At 34.1% G+C, this 17,970-nt stretch overlaps 1 protein-coding gene across 1 annotated transcript in view; it reads left to right on the top strand.

Annotated features, from left to right (window-relative positions):
• The window catches only part of LOC127717671 (transient receptor potential cation channel subfamily M member 1-like), a 314,087-nt gene that overhangs the window by 245,079 nt on the left and 51,038 nt on the right, over positions 1–17,970 (top strand). The window lies entirely within an intron of this gene.

Below are 17,970 nucleotides of genomic sequence, written 5' to 3'. Positions count from 1 at the left end.
TTTTATATTAACAGCAAACTTAGCTCGGCCTCCCTATAGGTTTGCTGAACATCATCTTGAGGAACCTTGGCTGTCAAAAATACATTTATTGGAAATCAAAACATTTTTGTCTGCAAGTTCAGATAATCATTGAGGATTAAGTAATATCTACTGTGTAGTAATTTTATCTGGGGATATTAGCCATCTGGGGTCTATGGCAGTATTGTACATCATGAGTGTAGAAACTTTATCTCCCGCCTGAGGCAAATGATGCTATGGTCAAATAAGGAAGTGGATTATCCAGTTATTGGGAGGGACAATTAAGATCAGATTATTGCATGAACTTGGACATGCAGTCATTCAGCTAATTTCTCTGAAAGAAGAAACATCTTTTATTTGAAACTTGGAAAATATTTTGTAACTTTTTGCAAAAACCCACCCATCTTCCACCCAATTTTAATGACATTTTTAATCATTAATTTTTACTGTTATTATTTTATCATCTTGCGATACTGGATATGTGATGCTTCACAAGATTATTTTCATTGTATTTGTAGTAGTATTTTACTATTTGTTACTGTAATGTATGATATACTGGTTGGGGCATTTTCTAAACCCCACCTTTGCTTTTTAATGTCATTGTCATTTATTTGCTACTATTGATATTGTTAATATGTCATTCTCAATTAATGATAAATTTTGAATAAATGACATTTTGCTCAACTTGAGTTTTATATTAACAGCAAACTTAGCTCGGCCTCCCTATAGGTTTGTTGAACATCATCTTGAGGAACCTTGGCTGTCAAAAAGTAATATTTCCATGTATATGTTTCGATAATTATGGAACCTTTAACGGCCTTTTTTCAGTTATCTCTTTGAAAACCACTACATGGATGAACAGTAATATCTATTTCTATTTTTAGATTTTTTCTTTCGTTCTTAGATCTACTGTTCACGGTCTATTAATAAGATTGTGTCAATTTATTATTAAAACTAAGACATGTAAGAATAGATTTTTAAGGGGTGATTTCTTAGTTGAGACGTGTGAATGACATGACGGAAGACTAGAATAAAAGTGTTTATTTTTATGTAATACATTGTATTTCAATTTAAGAACGATTGTCAATCTTGCCAAAATATCTCATATGTACCAGTTTTGAGCAAGCCACTCAAACCTACATAACTTGATTCTAAATATATTACATTTCATAGGCCTTTTCAATACGATTTTATTCATTGAAGTTAACATGTACAGTTTTGAATTAAGACAAACAAACATTTATTACTTTTTGCATTTGCATGTCACGTAGTGCAGGCAAAGAACATAATCAAACCAAAATGAACATTTATCTGAATATTCTCAAGGACCCTATGCATCTAAGTCTGTTTGATTAGAAGTTGTGTTACAATCTGTTTAAATTTTTAATTGTTGGAAAAGATTTTCTTAACTGATTTCATATGGTCTGGTCTTTATAAGATTTCAAGGTCGACAATAACATGCATGAAATATTTGCCACTAAACGTTCAGCAAATATCAATGAAAAAAAAATCCATGCATGAAACGGAAATTACCGAAAATAGCCATTGGATATATTGCATTAACGACAACCTTTATATGATATTGAAATGCCATTCATTTTGTTTAGTACGATTCGCCAATTAGAATGAAAAAATAATGATTAAAAAAGTAAATCATTTCGGAATCACTGTGATATGGGACTGCAATCCAACAATACAAGCTAAACAGTTTTTATTGTCTTAATATCTTTCCTATTGATTTGTGATGCTCCTTAGTCTGGACCACACAAATTATTTGCATTGACAATCATAACAGTATTGCATTGTAAACGTTTGTAAAATACCAACAAAACTATCTTAGATGACAAAACGCATCCAATTTTTATCCTATGGGAGAAAAAAATAATCCTATAGGACAAAGTTTATCCTAAAGGAGAACCAAGTATCCTACAGGACAAAATTTATTCTAAGGGAGAGAAAAATTATCCTATGGGAGAGAAAACATCCCACAGGACAAAATAAATCCCTTAGAAGAAAAAATAATACTAAGGGACATTTGTTTCTGAGAAAAAGTCGTTCATGATAATCCTATAGGATAAAAAAAATCTCATCGAATTTAACACTTTTTTTGAAAATCCTACAGAATTTTAAATCCCGTAAGATATTAATTTTATCCCATAGGAGATAAATTTTCCTATAGGATAAATAAATCCGATAGGATTTAAATATCCCATAGGATATTAAAAATATCCTACGGGATTATGACTTTATCCTATAGGATTTCATAAAATCCTGTAGGATTTTTAAAAATCCTATGGGAGAAAATAATATCCTACAGGATTTTTTCACTGTTTTCACTCCAGTTGCCGAACCAGGCGAGCAACACCAAAATTTTTTGGTATTTTTTTACCTATCCTCAGAGGTACATTATTGCCAAATTTGATGATTCTACCGTTAAAAAAAGTGTGGTTCCAATTTGCACTCATGAGAAGTGCAAATTAATCCAAGAACATTTTAGTCATTCCTTATAATTTAATTCTAAATTCCATTTTTAAGGAGTTACGTCACGGTCACATGACAAAATTATGTCTATGAGCTTATAGACAAAAAACTTCCAGCCAATCAGAAGACGTGTTACATCCAAAATTAAATTATTAAACATTGCACAAAAATAATGCAACGACTCTCCCCTTTGCATGTACATACTCTTAAAATGAATAATCTTTCTAATGTGTGAGAGCAAAATATTACTGATTACATGAAATCGTAACCGCTCGAATCAAATCGGAAATTAAGGTGGTACATAACACTACAGGGCGATAACTCTGTAAAAATCAGCTGAACTTTTTATTCACGTTCTATTGTTAAGGAAATATCAAGCTTCTCAATGATCAAAATTAGTGTTTGTCAAACTGCTATATATCCAATGAAATTTTTCCGATAAAGTATGTGGTTCAAGTTTTTTAAATTTTTATATTTTTGTCAAAGCGTCAAAGTAAATATTTTGTCAAAATTTTATGAAAATTAAACGAGCCAAATTAATTTTAGTCAAGGTGTTTGGTACCACCTTAAAAATTTTTTATGTGTATAAATTTAATTCATCCACCTGTGGACGAATACAGTATGGTTAGGTAACGTATAATAAAACAAGAAGATGTGGCAATAATTGCCAAAGCAACGAGACATCTATAAGCGAGACTAAAGTGACGTAGATTTAAAACTATAGGTCACTGTTTATATATGTTTATGAGACGCCTGATTTATGTACATAACAATTAAAGAAAAATTAACACGTTAGACAGCAACCAATGACAACCACTGAATTACAGGCTCTTGATTTTAGACAGGCATATACAGAAGGCAACCAATGACAACTGCTGAATTACATGCTCCTGATTTTAGACAGGCACATATAGACAGCAACCAATGACAACCACTGAATTACAGGCTCCTGTTTTAGACAGGCACATACAAAATGTTGCAGGGTCAAACATGTTTTCGAGCGCTTAACTCTAGATCTCCCCTCACCTTGGACAGTGGTGTTGCAGATTTTTATTCATTATTTGTGTCGTTTGGTTGCTGAATTGTTGGTGCTTGAATTTGTGTTTTTTTAATTGGCACAAGAGAAGTTGACTTTCCGGAACCGGTGGCAACATTATCATGGACGGCACTGATTCTATGTTTTTGTTCATTGCTAGGTCTTCTTCAATAGGACTTGAGGCTTTCCTCACATTTGTGATCAGACATGTACATTATATTTCTGCTGTCTGTCAGCCCAGCATCACTCATTGCGGTTATTGCTGTTGAACGTAGATAATGTGCTGTGTACCGTTTTACCCCAGCGTTTTTGCAGATATCCGGCATAAAAGTTGTGAATGTTTTAGCTTTCACTGGTGTCTCAGTGTACCAAACTGAATAATTATTCGGATTGCCACGAAGTGCATCATGACTACACTCATTGGACAAACTTTTTGAATTTGCCTTACATTTTGACAAAAAATGTTTAATGGCTTGGACGTGACATGAATCTGAGTCAGTTGAATACATTCTTTTGTCTTCGGCTTCTTCTGATGAGTCTTCTATACCACCTTGGTAGTTTTTCTGGTGTGTCTCATGTGTGATTGTAAGGTATTCTCTCCCTTCTTCATCTTTTACAAATTTAATTGAATTCTTTGACAACTGTTGGTGAAATTCAATACCACGACTAACAAAGTGTATTGCAAGGACAAACCAGACTTTAAAACGAAGTGCTACAACATTATTCTTTGTAGAAAGGAACTCATTTATTTTCTGTAACTCAGAGTTAGAAATAATAGGATGATGCTGAGTCGGACGGGACAGACCATAAGGAAGGTTGAATTTAAGCTTAGCACTAAGCATTGAATTTGCTAACTTAAAGTCCTTGTTTCGAACAATGTCAATGTTGCGACCAATATCCTTCAGGTGTCTATTAATATCAGCACGTACACTCTTAAGGGATTTTTTATGATATTCCTGCGCCATACCTTCAAGCATACTTTGGATCCTTTTATTTAAATTTTTGGGCTTGGCTTCAGCATAAAATTTGCGAAGGCTTTCATTAAGGTTCTCCTTAGAAATTATGTTGTAATCCACAGTTTTTTGTAATCTTTCTGAACACCAAGCTGAAAAGGAAATTTCTACAATTTTAGGAATTAATGTGAATCTGGCACATATTGGGTACATGCCAGGCCAGTTTTATTGACTTCATCACTATTTTAAAAACAAACATGATTCGATGCCAGCACAGTAGATAAAGAAAAATTATTCTATGAAAATTTCATAAAATTTTGGTAAATTGCAGCTTGCAAATACAGGGAAAAATCATTGGTCGATATATTTTAAATTTAGATAACAGTCACTATACATCAATTCTATATCTTCTGAAATTGTTCATTCTATGATTCTATCCTTTTTCTTTATTTCTAATTTATGACTTTTATTTTTGGGAAAATTTTACAAGATTTTATTTGTAATATATTTGTGGTACATTATAAATATTAATTGATACATATATACATGTAGGAAACTATTTAATTTGTTGTTTGCTTTAGTGTATTAAATGTGTGGTTTCTTGGTTATTAATAATTGTAAAGAATTGGTGTATAATCCACTCCTTTCCTTGAAATGGCCATTTTTGTTTTTTTTTGGTATGTCAAATTTGGTTATTACTTGGGTAGGTTTGGTGGAAATGTCAACATTGGAGCAAATTTATATTAACATAGATTAATTATCCTTAAAAACTCCTATTCCGCACTTAGAGTTTTTTTTAGTAGCTGCAGCGTACTGTTTTTTTTTTATTTGTCTAAGAGGGCTTCCGCGTCACTTTGGTGAAATTCAGCCTGAGGTGTTTCAGCAGTGTCTAAATCCTTAGTATTCTGGTCTTGAGGTGTTACAGTGTGCTGAGTATTATGGTTTTGATTTGTTTCAGGGTTCTGACCATATCGAATTTGAGGTAATTTAGGGTTCTGATCATTCTGGATTTGAGGAGGATTTACAGGTTCCTGGGTTATCTAATGTGTTTCGATGGTTTGACAACCTTCAACAAGCATTTCATCAAAGCCAGGAACAACTTGCTGCAAAACCTCAAGAAGCTGGACGACTGCGTCAGTATCCCAATCATCAGGAAGCTGCAGTTCAAATATAACAGGCGCTTGTGACAGATTTTCAAGCTCCGAGTCGGAACAGACAAGGATTTGTATAGTAAGACTAAACAATTCCTTGAAACTGATAACATCCAGTTCCATTGTTTGTCAACAGTAGCAGACGGTCTCAAGCGCGTGAGTAACATTTATTTTTTTTATGGTGAAAAGAAATAAATCTATATCTTATTATCATTCAAATGAATATTGTGTGTTTATTATTTTATTAAACGATTAACCCGAAGTGAAAATAAATATTTTTATCGTCGAGCCTTATTATCGCCGCCATCTTATTTACATTGGTTACAAAAAGTAGTTCAGTCAACGTCGTCTATCGAAAAATAAATTACTTCAAAAGCTACTACCGGACGCCCTCTCGACCAATCATATTAACGTATTCCCTAATATGCAAATCATATATTAATTATTTCAAAATAATAAATCTTACAGGTATATTAGAATTGAATTGTTATGTCTCCTGCAAATTATCTTATTAGGTACGTGTACAACGCTTTCAATTTAATATAGAAGTGTAATAAATTGAATACGGATAATCATGTGCAGTTATGTTGTGACGTTCCCAAAGATAGATTGAAAAAAATGTGCATTCATAGATATTCGTGGGATACACTTTGTTCGTAAATGTTTTGGGAAAGGATGAGACCATGGATAACATACTCGACAAAAATACAAGTTTGAGTTACTTTTATTTTGACAGGAGCAAATTACTAAACTATGAAACACAAAATAAAGCACCCTTGAATTAACATATTTTCTTAAACCACAAACATTGATACCAACGAGCATATATATATATATATATATAAAAATCTAAATTGAAAACAACGTTCAAACCTATGATTGCGTTGGATAAAAACCGCAATTTTTATACGTGTGCATGTAAAACAAATTTCTTGGTAGAGGGGTCTAAATACAGCACAAACAACAATTTCCAAAAGACCAAAAAAAGTGAAAAGGTCTATTGTAACAAAACGCATTTGACTAACAGGTCGAACAACTGATGTTCTTAAACCCTGATGACTGCCATTGGCGATTGCCAAATAAATTGATCACCAGATCTAACGAAATGGATCTTAATATTAATTTAATACCAAACAGAAAACAATAAACTTGTGGAAAAGATGGTATACCACAAACATTAGGTGCAAAAATTTGTACACCATATCCGGATTTCGACAATTAATGTCTCTTCAGTGATGTTATGGATCGAAACGGTATTTGGAAGGCCATATAATTTACCTCAATTTAGGATAGACTCTTGAATTTTATATATATATATATATATATATATATATATATATATATATATATATATAAACGCCTATAAAGTGTACACAACAACACCAATAACAAAAAAAGGAACTATAAATGTAATTATTTATAAATATTTCGGATAACAGATATCCTTCATCAGTAAATATGATTGTGATGTTGAATGAATCATATATCAGTCTACTTAAATTAAACTATAACAATCTTGAAATTTATACAATAGAAAAGTCAAACCGAACATCAGGTAAAACGCTTGCACAATTCTAAATATGTGTTAAACACGACATAGGTTATATGACTCATTACAGCAGAGAGTTCAAATATATGCTTTAAATAAAAATAATAATGTGCGATATGAACTAGCACAATTCTAAAGCTTTAACGGTGACGACAGTTATGATGTTACAAGAACGATTGCGTCAATAAGAATTCCAAATAAACAGCACTGAACGATCTAAATTTGTAAATACTTCAAATTTGACAACGGTAGAGTAGTTACAACAGAGTCTGCGTATTTAAACATCGCAAACGAACGGCCGTTAACATATGATAATAAATTTTGACTAAGGTTAACTAGTTGGACGTGGCTTGGGACTTTTACATCCCTCAAAAAATTAAGCAATTTAAATTGGTATATTCAACAGATTTTAGAGATGAGTAAAGTAAAGAAATAGAAACAGAGACTGTAATAATAAGTAATATAACCCAAATGTGAAGCACTGCATGGAGTCGAACTACATCTTTTCATTTATCCCATTTGGTGCCAAAGTTGTTAATTTTCTTATCCAAAATCTTTCCCGAGTGAGTCTATCCTCCCTAGACCAAGCAGAGTTGTGGTCAATGATTGTAATGGTCAGTCGATTGAGATCTGCCTTAGTGTGGCCAGGGGATCTCAAATGTCGACTGAGAGGGAGGTCTGGCTTGCATTGGTAGTCGCTACGATGACCGTTCATTCGTTTGTGAAACGGCTGTTCTGACTCGCCAACATACTGTTTACCACATTTACACTGCAGGAGATACACAACATTTGTAGTCTTGCAATTGACATTGCAAAATATGGTGTATTCTGTACCAGTGGAGTGACTGTTAAAAGTCTGGGTAACCAGTATTTGTTTGCAAGTCAGACATCGTTTGTTTCCGCAACCCTTGCAAGAGCCCACAGACGAAGAGCCTGCTTGAGAGGATAAATCAGCTCTCACCAGCAAGTCTTTAAGGCTTTTGGGCCTACGGAAAGCCAGTACAGGTGGCTCAGGAAAGATCTTGGATAGTTTAGGATGTTTTTCGATTTCTTTCCAATTTTCGCGGATTAGGTGAGATAAGTTGTCAAATTTTGGATGGTAAGTCAACACAAAAGGCACCCTCCTGTTGACCTTTTTGACTTTATATTGTAAAAGTTCATCTCGGCTGATGTTGTTAGCACGAGAAAAACCTTTATCATTGTCTTTTCTTTTGTAGCCTCGATGTTTTAGGTGACCGCGAAGTTCTTGTAGTCGTTTTTTTGCAATATCGTTGGTGGAGCAAATCCTTTTTATTCGTATGGCCTGGCTGTAGGGAATGCTCTTGGTGCAATGTTTAGGGTGACAACTCAAAGGAGATAGATATTGATGTTTGTCTGTGGGCTTGCAATACAGATCTGTAAATATGTTTCCATCCCTCACTTGCGTTGTAGTGTCAAGAAATGTGATCTTAGAGTCAGAGATTTCATATGTGAATTTTATTGAGGGATGGGCATCGTTGGCATGTTGAATGAACAAATTTAGTTCTTGTTCAGTATTATCCCACTTCATGTCAATATCATCGATAAATCGGAACCAAGAGAGGGGTTGATAAAGAGAAGAATTGAGAATTCTCTGTTCTAATTTCCCCATAAAAATATTGGCATAAGACGGGGCCATCTTTGTTCCCATTGCTGTTCCATTAACTTGGGGAAAGTGTTCACCATTGAATGTGAAGTTATTGCATTGTAATACCAAAGTTAGAAGTTGGATGAGACATTCAGTCGGTGGATGTAAGGTGTATCGAGAGTTCCAGACTTCCCTACAGGCTTCAATACCATCATCATGGGGGATGTTAGTATAGAGGGAGGTAACATCAAGCGAGACAAGGATCGTTTCAGGTGGTAGAGGGTTCAAAGATTCCATTTTCTTAAGATAATGTGTTGTGTCTTGTATATAGGATGGTAAATTTTCCACATGTGGTCTCAGATGAAAGTCAATAAATTAATTAGACTCTGACCCCACCCCTCAATTCACCAAAGAGATCACCAGAAACCTGAAAAGCATGTGTGAACAGGGACATATTGATGAAAACACATTTGAATATCTAAAATCTGAAAAATCAAAGCCGGGGCGTTTCTATCTTCTGCCCAAAATACATAAAGTCAATAATCCAGGTAGACCAATTGTTTCCGCCAATGCCCACCCTACAGAGAAAATATCAGAATTTATTGACTTTCATCTGAGACCACATGTGGAAAATTTACCATCCTATATACAACATACAACACATTATCTTAAGAAAATGGAATCTTTGAACCCTCTCCCACCTGTAACGATCATTGTCTCGCTTGATGTTACCTCCCTCTATACTAACATCAACCATGATGATGGTATTGAAGCCTGTAGGGAAGTCTGGAACTCTCGTAACACCTTACATCCACCGACTGAATGTCTCATCCAACTTCTAACTTTGGTATTACAATGCAATAACTTCACATTCAATGGTGAACACTTTCTCCCAGTTAATGGAACAGCAATGGGAACAAAGATGGCCCCGTCTTATGCCAATATTTTTATGGGGAAATTAGAACAGAGAATTCTCAATTCTTCTCGTTATCAACCCCTCTCTTGGTTCCGATTTATCGATGATATTGACATGAAGTGGGATAATACTGAAGAAGAACTAAATTTGTTCATTCAACATGCCAACGATGCCCATCCCTCAATAAAATTCACATATGAAATCTCTGACTCTAAGATCACATTTCTTGACACTACAACGCAAGTGAGGGATGGAAACATATTTACAGATCTGTATTGCAAGCCCACAGACACACATCAATATCTATCTCCTTTGAGTTGTCACCCTAAACATTGCACCAAGAGCATTCCCTACAGCCAGGCCATACGAATAAAAAGGATTTGCTCCACCAACGATATTGCAAAAAAAACGACTACAAGAACTTCGCGGTCACCTAAAACATCGGGGCTACAAAAGAAAAGACATTGATAAAGGTTTTTTCTCGTGCTAACAACATCAGCCGAGATGAACTTTTACAATATAAAGTCAAAAAGGTCAACAGGAGGGTGCCTTTTGTGTTGACTTACCATCCAAAATTTGACAACTTATCTCACCTAATCCGCGAAAATTGGAAAGAAATCGAAAAACATCCTAAACTATCCAAGATCTTTCCCGAGCCACCTGTACTGGATTTCCGTAGGCCCAAAAGCCTTAAAGACTTGCTGGTGAGAGCTGATTTATCCTCTCAAGCAGGCTCTTTGTCTGTGGGCTCTTGCAAGGGTTGCGGAAACAAACGATGTCTGACTTGCAAACAAATACTGGTTACCCAGACTTTTAACAGTCACTCCACTGGTACAGAATACACCATATTTTGCAATGTTAATTGCAAGACTACAAATGTTGTGTATCTCCTACAGTGTGAATGTGGTAAACAGTATGTTGGCGAGTCAGAACAGCCGTTTCACAAACGAATGAACGGTCATCGTAGCGACTACCAATGCAAGCCAGACCTCCCTCTCAGTCGACATTTGAGATCCCCTGGCCACACTAAGGCAGATCTCAATCGACTGACCATTACAATCATTGACCACAACTCTGCTTGGTCTAGGGAGGATAGACTCACTCGGGAAAGATTTTGGATAAGAAAATTAACAACTTTGGCACCAAATGGGATAAATGAAAAGATGTAGTTCGACTCCATGCAGCGCTTCACATTTGGGTTATATTACTTATTATTACAGTCTCTGTTTCTATTTCTTTACTTTACTCATCTCTAAAATCTGATGAATATACCAATTTAAATTGCTTAATTTTTTGAGGGATGTAAAAGTGCCAAGCCACGTTCAGCTAGTTAACCTTAGTCAAAATTTATTATCATATTTTAACGGCCGTTTGTTTGCGATGTTTAAATACGCAGACTCTGTTGTAACTACTCTACCGTTGTCAAATTTGAAATATTTACAAATTTAGATCGTTCAGTGCTGTTTATTTGGAATTCTTATTGACGCAATCGTTCTTGTAACATCATAACTGTCGTCACCGTTAAAGCTTTAGAATTGTGCTAGTTCATATCGCACATTATTATTTTTATTTAAAGCATATATTTGAACTCTCTGCTGTAATGAGTCATATAACCTATGTCGTGTTTAACACATATTTAGAATTGTGCAAGCGTCTTACCTGATGTTCGGTTTGACTTTTTTATTGTATAAAATTCAAGATTGATATAGTTTAATTTAAGTAGACTGATATATGATTCATTCAACATCACAATCATATTTACTGATGAAGGATATCTGTTATCCGAAATATTTATAAATAATTACATTTATAGTTCCTTTTTTTGTTATTGGTGTTGTTGTGTACACTTTTTAGGCGTTTATATAATTTATTTATTGTGTACATGTATCGTTACTCGTAACGATCCAGCGCCCTCGTGGGAAAAATCGTTGACTATTATTCAGACGTTTTATATATATATATATTTCACTAATTCTATCTTAACCGATTTATCCTTTTCCTGACCTGTTGATTATTTCTATTTTATCAATGTGTGGTTCATTTGATCTAAGTTCTTAATTGGTCTAATTTAATTATGAAGTCAATTTTTCTCGCTTTCCTCTGAATTTCCTAGAGAAACGATATTTCTCTAATTTTCATGCTATTTTCACATTTTGGTTTTGGTTTGTAGTTGTATCATTGGCAATCAAACACATCTTCCTATTTCATTATACTTTACTAAACCACACTGTATTCGTTCACAGGTGGATTAATTAAAATCACACACATGTTAAAACTTTTAATTTCCGATTGATTCCAGTGGTTACGATTTGATCCAGACACCAATTGACGTATGTTAAAAAAAAACTATGGGTCACCGTATGCCCTTCAAAATGAGCAAAAAAGCATACCGTAGAGTCAGTTGGAAAATGTCCCGACATGACAAAATTTAAAACAATTCAAACGAGAAAACCAAAGGCCATATTTATGAACATAACAGAAAAGATAAATAAATACGATAGACAGCATCTGACATTGTCCGACTACAACCGCTGAATTACAGGCTCCTGATTTTGAACAGGTAAATACAAAATGTTGCAGGGTTAAACATGATTTCGAGCGCTTAACCCTCCACTAACCTTAGACACTGGTGTAACAGATATTTATTCATTGTTTTTTCGTTGAGTTGCTGTCTATTACATGTATAATTGTTCTAAATATATATCAGATAGGATATCTGGATAGGATAAAAGTCTTGTCTGATTTTCATTGGGCCCTCAAACAAATACAAGCATACAGTTCTCATGCAACAGCAACATAAAACATGCACATCATTTTTAATTTTAGTTTCTTGTGTATAATTTGGAGTTTAGTATGACGTCCATTATCCATGAACTAGTATACATATTTGTTTAGGGGCCAGCTGAAGGACGCCTCCGGGTGCGGGAGTTTCTCGCTGCATTGAAGACCCATTGGTGGCCTTCGGCTGTTGTCTGCTCTATGGTCGGGTTGTTGTCTCTTTGACACATTCCCCATTTCCATTCTCAATTTTACATAAAAAAAAATCAGTCCTAAATCAAAATAGCAACAATAACATTAATAATTAATAGTAATATCATTAGATTTTAGTTATGGTAAAATAATACATGCTGCTGCTGCTGCTGCTGCTGAGGAGGAGCAGCAGGAGGAGGAGGAGGAGGAGGAGGGGGAGGAGAAGGAGGAGAAGGAGGAGGAGGAGGAGGAGGAGGAGGAGGAGGAGGAGGAGGAGGAGGAGGAGGAGGAGGAGCAATCATGCAAAATATGAAAAAAATCAATGATGACTATTTAATTAGAAATTAAATACAGTGCATTGTAGGAACGTTCTAAATTTCGTTTTAATAAATCTGAACTGTGCAAACACGCGTTATATTGACATTGATCGACTTATATCTTTTAATCAACTGAAAGATTTTAAAACATAGCCATAGACATGACAATAAAGTCAATTTAAGAATTTCACTTCGCCCTTCAGCTGTGAATGGCTTTAAGTATTATGTAATTCCTCTCCGTACAAGATATCTATTACTATTTCCACGTTATCAAATTTACTCACAAATTTACCTGCGGGAGCCTCCGAGAAATTAAGTGTTTACGATACATACATCCACAAATCAGAAGAATGTTAAATTATCTAGTTATAGAATAATTTGGACATTATGCTATCACCGTGCTGGTAAGAGTATACTTGAACATGTTTACATTTTTTAGAATAGTTTTTTTTCAATGCTTTAAAAATTTAAAACTACTAAAACAAGTATAGTAGGGTCTGGAATGCTGGGGTCCTTAATTTCTGTATTCTTTCATTTTTTATGCCCATCATTCTCTATTCTTTATATGTATCACACATTATTTTCTATTCTTTATATTTTAGCATTCCATTATTTTCAGTCCATTCTGTACAATTAAGCACCCCATTATTTTCTTTCCTTTATATTTTATCACCCCATTATTCTCTTTTCTTTATATTTTAGCACCGCATTATACCCAGTCTTTTCTTTATATTTTAGCAGGCCATTATTTTCTTTTCTTTATATTTTAGCACCGCATTATTTTATACTTTTTTTAGTATTATTTTAGCACTCCATTATTCTCTAGTCTTTATATTTTAGCACCAAATTATTCTCTATTCTTTAATATCCCCCCCCCCCACCCCCCACCCCCCCCCCCCCCCCCCCCTAAAATTCTCTATTCTTTATATTTTAGCAACACATTATTCTATATTGTTTAATTTTTTAAGTTCTTTTTTCCTTTTTCTCTATTCTTTATTTTTTTTGCTCATTAATCTATTCTTTATATTTTAGCACCCCATCATTCTCTATTCTTAATATTTCACCCCCCTTCAATTCTCTATTCTTTATATTGTAGCAACCCATTATTTTCTATTGTTTCTTTTTCTCTATTCTTTATTTCCCCCTTTTATTCTGCACTTATTGCCCATCATTCTCTATTCTGTAAATCCCTTCCGAACCCACATGTAGAGGAAGCAAGATTCTATTTTTACCTGGAAGTTTGGAGTTTTGGATTTTTGTTCACCTATATCATTCTTTTTATTCTATGAAAAAAATTATGTACATTTCAAAAGTTGAGATTTAAATTCCAAATTACATAATGGCTGTTGGCAATTCTAGATGTTCACGAAAATCAATAAAAACAAACTTTCATAGGCCGTGTCAGTTTATTTGTTTTTGCGTCTAGTTAGCTTTTTCATTCCCCCCTTTCCCCCTTATAAACTATTTAGTTTGACCCAGCAAAAACTTACCATCCAGAAGGAACAACACATGGAAATATCCCCCCTCCCCTTTTTCCCCTATAAAGACACACAATATTTTATTCGAAAAGTCAACATCAATCTTGTTAAAAAATTTGATCCTGCTAACAACTCAAAAAGTAAGATGTTTCTTCTGAACCAAATAATAATCAAGGACAAACCTTTTGAAAAAAAATCAAATTTCTTGATTATTTACAAATGAATTATTTTTCACCTTCTATCATCGCAACCTTTTGTCCTACTATTACATCAATTGTTATTACTTGTGAATGAACATACAATTTCTACTTATGTTTCATATACTATCTGAAAATATTTGTCAAAAGAAAATTATCTATTCTTTTCTCTCCGTTTATTCACATTCAGAAAAATGTCTTCAAATACAATTATATTGTTTACACAAAGGGAGGGGGTTGGGTCACCATACCCCAACTTTTGACCTCAATTTAAAAAGTTCCGTAACTGAACCCACCTGGGTCTTTGGGTCAAGGCAACTTTAGGCAATTGCCTATCATTTCTACCTAGTGTAGACAAAAGCTTTGCCGTAGGGACGTTTTTATGAATTAAAGTAGGAGGGGGTAGGGTCACCAAACCTCAACTTTGGACCGTTTTCCCGATTATAATTCCAATGCAATGTTAAAATGAAATAGTTCGTATTGTTATGATTGCATCCTTTTCTTGTTAATTTTAATCGGTGTAAAGAAATTGTTCTATTAATTTCGGTTTTTCCGTCTGTTCCCCAAGTATTTTTAAATATGCCTTCTTGAAAAGCTTTGATTTGAAAATTTTGTCTGTTAAAGTAGCAAAAATCTTTATATCCATTCATATATCGTGTCACATGTGTCATTGTCACATTGTAAAGTTTGCAATCATTCCTAACGAAAACTGGATATTTATTATCTTTTATTTCAACTTATAATTCTGACTGCAGAATTCTGTACTTTACGTTCCAAAATCGGTATATTGTTTTCTTTTAAAAAGCATATAAGCATGTGGATTTAATTTCATCTTTACACTAGTTAAGAATGGTCTATTTTTATTATTTATTCACTATTATCATGATTATAAAGACAAACCGTTTCTACTTAAATGTAATCAAAAAAAGGGAGAGGAGAATCTAAAAGGAATGTTGAAAATCCTATAAGAGATGCACTGTGGTCAAGAACAATTATGTCGTCTTCAATATATAAATAAATAAATAAATAAACAGTTTTCAATAAATAGTCTTTGTGAAAATGTATTGCATTTCGTCTTCCTACTGGAAATGATTGTCATCAGATTTCAAAGAACGTTTCATGTTAATGCAAGTCTTTGGTTTTTAGGCATAATCAATTTAACGCTTATTTCTTATTGTTCGCTGGCTTGTTGTTCGCTAGCTTGAGTCTGGTTCATTTTCATCATAAATTCCCCTATCTCTAATTCTTTGAAGAAACATATCAACCAATCCGAGAATTGTTTCCTGAGAACACTCCACCAAGTTTCTATGCGTTCGTTACTACTACTCTTTTCATATATGAAACTTTTGAAACCCGACGCTGTATCATCGTCACTGAACCTGAAATACGTTTGCAAAATTTCCACTAAACTGTTTTCTGTACCACGGTCTGCCCTGATGAGTCTTGCAGTTACATTCAGTCTTTTAAGACATTGTTAGTAATATGATGCAATAACATTAGGGTTATTATTTGAGGGTCGTACCTCGAGCCATAAAATTCGTCTCGAATATCCATCGATACAGCCGAGTATAGCAAACCCATAAGGTTTTAGTTTGTCATAACCATCAATGTGCCAAAGGAAGTTTGGACCCAAATTGATGTATTGTCTTCTCTGAAGTCTATGTTTTTGTCTCATTTGAACAGATTCGGGTTCTATGATTCGCAATGCCCGCATTACTGTGTCTCTTTTCACATTTATCTTATAGAGGGTCTTGAGACGTTTCCATGTCGTTTTATAGCCGCCTATAAATCCGTGTACTTCTCTATCTTCTAAAATTTCTTGAACGATAGTTTCTACTGAATCGTCTTCACGTCGTCGATACAGCTTTAGCTTTTTCAATATCCTTTTTAAAGTTGCTAAACTTATCGACACACTATGACCGAGTGATATGGCTGATAATATCTGCTAATTTGTATAGCTTCTTGCAAAACTTGCAAAATATGACGTCACAATATGATTCCTGTTCATTAAGTATTGGGTGGTCATCTTCAAACACTGATTCTACTGCTGCAAGTTCAAAATGCAAGCACAAGGTGAAATGATAAAAAGTATAAAAATAAATGCATAATTCTAATGCAGCGTTTATTTTACAGCTTTTTTTTATTGAATATTGACCTGCATCTTCTACACGATTGACGTTGGAAACATTGTCGCACATGATGTCTCTCTGTGAATAAGCGTCCTATTAAGGGTAAAGGAAGAAAAACTTAACATTGCCGAGTTAATTCTGTCCTAAACACAAGCACGTACACTGGAATATCCATGATAGTTGTCCAGTCAACGTTTTACACTTTGCCTATAAATATATAACGTGCAACTGAAAAGCGGCTCCGAAGAGGATTGTTTTCATTGAAACTGGATTTTTCTGAACGGATTTACTGCTTGTGACTTTTAAAGGACGAAACAATATAAATAAAATAATAATAAACTATTAATTCTCACTATTTCTACCGATATTATTTTTATTATTCTTATTATTATCTTAACGCTTAAAATGTAAGAAATGGATACTTACGAATCGGCTTGACATCTTCTGGACACCAAATACACAAATTACTCGATAATTATCAGATTTCACATGCCTTAAGCTTGCACTTATTAATTTACACAACAGGGAATGTTATTAACACATGTTTACAGATAGAATATTATCAGCGTATGGATTGTGCGAATACAGGAGGATAGTTTTAGATACAAGTCCGATAAAGTGATGAATGATTTTAGGTCAGTACTGTAAACATATCTTTATCGGACACGCATTTATTGCTTTTACAGTCAAGATGTCGACCTGGATTCGCACTAATAGTGAAGAACTGGTTAATTTAATGTTAAACGGTTTTTCTTTTTTTTTCGAACAAGATACATTCGGGGGGGGGGGGATATTATTGTTTAATGGACATGTTTTGAGGGAGTTAATGGAAGAAAAGGAATAAAAACGGCTTTCGTACATGCTGCTGCTGCTGCTGCTTAGAAGGAAGATGAGGAGGAGGAGGAGGAGGAGGAGGAGGAGGAGGAATCATGCAAAATATGAAAAAAATCAATGATGACTATTTAATTAGAAATTAAATACAGTGCATTGTAGGAACGTTCTAAATTTCGTTTTAATAAATCTGAACTGTTCAAACACGCGTTATGTATTGACATTGATCGACTTATATCTTTTAATCAACTAAAAGATTTTAAAACATAGCCATAGACATGACAATTAAGTCAATATAAGAATCCAACTTCGCCCTTCAGCTGTGAATGGCTTTAAGT

The sequence above is a fragment of the Mytilus californianus genome, unplaced genomic scaffold (assembly GCF_021869535.1).
Source record: "Mytilus californianus isolate M0D057914Y unplaced genomic scaffold, xbMytCali1.0.p SCAF_10, whole genome shotgun sequence".
Classification (NCBI taxonomy): domain Eukaryota; kingdom Metazoa; phylum Mollusca; class Bivalvia; order Mytilida; family Mytilidae; genus Mytilus; species Mytilus californianus.
Note: the sequence above shows the minus strand (reverse complement) of the source record. Positions and strands in the feature narration are given on the sequence as shown.